This window comes from Brassica oleracea, chromosome C7 (genome assembly GCF_000695525.1).
Source record: "Brassica oleracea var. oleracea cultivar TO1000 chromosome C7, BOL, whole genome shotgun sequence".
In the NCBI taxonomy this organism is placed as follows: domain Eukaryota; kingdom Viridiplantae; phylum Streptophyta; class Magnoliopsida; order Brassicales; family Brassicaceae; genus Brassica; species Brassica oleracea.
In genome coordinates this window covers 11959446-11963277 of record NC_027754.1, presented here as the reverse complement: position 1 = coordinate 11963277, position 3832 = coordinate 11959446, and positions in this window count along the sequence as shown.

The window sequence follows — 3832 nt, the reverse complement described above, 5'->3', positions numbered from 1 at the left end:
GAGATATTTGTGGATAACAAGTCGGCAATAGCATTGGCGAAAAATCCAGTTTTCCATGATCGAAGTAAGCACATCGACACTCGTTATCACTACATTCGAGAATGTGTTACCAAGATGGATGTGTAGTTGGAGTATGTGAAGACAAATGATCAAATAGCTGATATCTTCACCAAGCCACTCAAGCGGGAAGACTTTATCAAGATGGGGAGTTTACTCGGAGTAACCAAATCAAGTTTAAAAGGGGGTGTTGAAAGTTAAACTTGATTTGGATCACATTTTGGGCTAATAATTTACTAATCATTTTAATCCAAAATTTAGCCCAAATTCTAGAAAAATCTTCGACCTCTTTAAGTTAAAAAATCTAGATATTATTATAGAAAAATCTAGATAATTAGAATAAAAAATCTTACATATTATGCTAGAATTCTCTAGATTTAAGATTAAAATATGTAAGATATTTTATACTTTGGAGACTATAAATACCTCCACCCCTTTTCATTTTGTATCACCAAAAAAAAACCAAGCTTGTAACAAGTAATAAAATTTCCTTCTAAGTTATAAAATATTTCTTCAAACGAAATTTCTCTCTCTTCGAACAGGTAAAACACTTTCTCCTCTCTACCAAGTTTTTCAATCCAACACAAACCACAAGACCAATAGCATAGAAAATTGAAATTGATCCACAAAAGATTCAAACTTTAAATATCTAGAAGATAAAGATAACATAAACTTCTCAAAATAAATCGAATTTCAAAATAAAAACTCAGATAAGAGATAGAGAAAGAAAGAGATGTTATTGTCTGCTGCAAAGTTCTTAAGTTGTTCAAGAGCAGAGATGCTTGGAGATCAGACGGGGAAAGCTTGGAACGTGCTTTCTGGATGAGACCACACTTGACTGTTACCGGCGGCCATCCACTAAGATTTCGAGCTCGGAATCCATGGCTGTCTCACCGGCGATCAAAGAGGAGCTGGACCACGGCGACGCGAAGGGACGTTTTAGAGAGGCCATTCCGCCGGAACAGTCTCGGAGTCATGTGTTTTGTTTCGATTAGGTGAGGCGTCGTGTGGATAGGCAAAACAGCGCCATAGAGAATCGTATGTTTCACTCAAATTAAGATCATGAGTTTAATAAAGTTGTTCAAAATAACTGAAAGAGAACATCATAATCAAAAGAGAGAAATAAATCATCGGAAAAGTAAAGTTTTGTAATTTTTTTATTTGGTGGGGATGCAAGTCGATCTAGAAGAGAAAAGAAAGAAAAAAGAAAGAAAATCATGTCTTTAGACACATGAAGCAACGAGGGAAAACATTGAAGGATACATTCGACATTCGCCGCATAGAAAGGGTGTGGCAAGCATAAAATGTCTAAATTAGTAAATATAAAGACATAAAGTGTCTTTGAAAGTAATTTTTTTTTATCTTATATATTAACACAGAAGCTATAACACTGATTCATATGTGATATTTTTAAAAAATAGATCTAATAAACATATTGCTAGTCTTATATATTAAAACAGACGCCATAACATTGAATCATATGTGATATTTTTTAAAAATGGATCTAATAGACCTATTACTAGAAAGTTATCTTACATTTAATCTCTAATTTTATCATATAAATTTTAGGCATACCATAAATTTTTATTGAGCTATCAATAATTTGATTTAAACAATAGATGATTCATTGAATTTATAAATAGTATAAATTAAATAGATATAATTTAATGTTGTAATACCATACCTCTATATGTTAATTATTTAAATATTTATCGATGTTAACTTTTAAAATTATAAATATTTTTTTTAAATAACAAAAATCATATTATCTAACAATGATTAATCTTTACTACCTTAAACAAATAAAAACAAAATTTTAAACTATATAGTTTATTTTAAAAATTAAACAAAAACTAAATGTTTAATTTTTTAAAAAACTTTCTAAATTTGTGAAATGTTACAATATTTTTGAATATGACAATAAAACAATATTTTACTAATTATATATATATAGTTACGATTTTAATAATGAAATAATAATCCGAAAAAATATATATAGAAGAAAATATAAATACATGTGAAAGTTTGAAACAATCTATTCAATGAAAAAAAAATACCGTAAACTTATTGTGTTTTGAAAATTGATAGACACATATGTATTATAATATATACCATTTAGAATTGAAAAAAATGTTTATATAAAAATAAATAGAAAAAAGTCCGCACGGTTGCGCGGATTGAGATCTAGTTGCTTTTGTTACCGAAGTGAGACTTTTTTAAATGTCACAAATACAATAGCAGATTAATTGCTATTTGTCTTTTCTGTAACATCCAGTGACGATCTCGTCACATCTTTAGTTGGATTCTGCCTTACTACTTCAATGGAATCCAAAATAAACCTAACCACGAATCTCTCCTACTACAACAAGCTACTCGTCAGCTCATACGAATGGTTAGCTACAGACATTAATCTGAAACAAACCTTTCCAGAAATTGGTAACGACATGAACGGGAGAGGAGGAAGAAGAAAAGAAAGAGGACACAAGCAAGACCTTGATACGAAGAAAGTTTCTAGGAAACGATTATTTTTCTTTGTTAATTTTTGGATTTGGCAACACAATTTGTTTTTTTTTTTTATCTCCAATCATCGTGGCTTGTGAAATTACTTTGAAATCCAGATAAAAAGCTAGGATTTATTTCTTCTTTTTTTTTCTATTAAAAAGTACTCCAAAATCTATTACTCCTTCCGTTTTTAATATAAGTCGTTTTAGATAAATTTTTATGTTCTAAATTATATGACGTTTTCGATTTTCTATGTAAAATTTATTAACACTTAGGGGGCCTTATTGAACTGAGGGTTTCATCAAATAGTAGAGTTTTACCAAATCTTCTCTTATTGGATATGATATTTATAAAAACTCCTATAAATTCTAGGTTATTGGATATAACATTTGTAAAAATCCTATCAAATCTATCCTTATTGGAAAATATGGATTTCATCAATGATACATATCAAGAATTTTTGTGAATTATCAGAAAAAATTATTTACACTTGAATTACAATAGCAATGAATACCATGTAAAGAGATGGAATTTCAAAAAGAAGAAAAAGACGATTATTATATCTCCTCTCTTTAAACCTACAAACCCAGAAATAAAATGATCAAACCATAGAAATGGTTTGTCGCTCTCGTATGTTCGTAAATTGAGAAAGAAATGAAGGGGTCAAAAATCAGATCAAAGAGACCCTTTCAAAACAAGAAACCTTTCTTCTCTGGTGATAGTACGGACGGCGAAGTTCTCAGTCACAGTAGACTGGCAACATCGAAAGGTAACTCCTTAACAACAATGTTATATAACTTCTGAATAACATAACCATCTCATCATCACACGTCACAAAATTGATTGACACACCTTTTCTCTCGAAGACCCGAACCTTCCACTTCCTATATACGGACATTGATACCGAGTGAAACTTGCTGGCCACTGATACCACAAGCCAATGATCTGTGGTGATGAGAACATGCAAAGAACCGGACGTAACTGCCTCATGAATCATGAGTCATGATGATGTCTCTTGTGTTCTGGTCCATGTCGCCGTGAGTAGCCGAGACAGTATGGTCGCAGCCTCTCATTTTATCAGCGAGCCAGTCCATCTTCGAATACAGCAAACACTGCATATTTTTTTCCAAGTGTGTGGACCAATTTGATCATCACTATTATAAGATTTCAACTGAACTGTTGTTGAGTTTTATTATACCCTTCAGTCTTATGGTTATATGGACTTGTGTGTGCAGTGACTAAACAATTACATTGGGAAGTGGAATTACTGAAA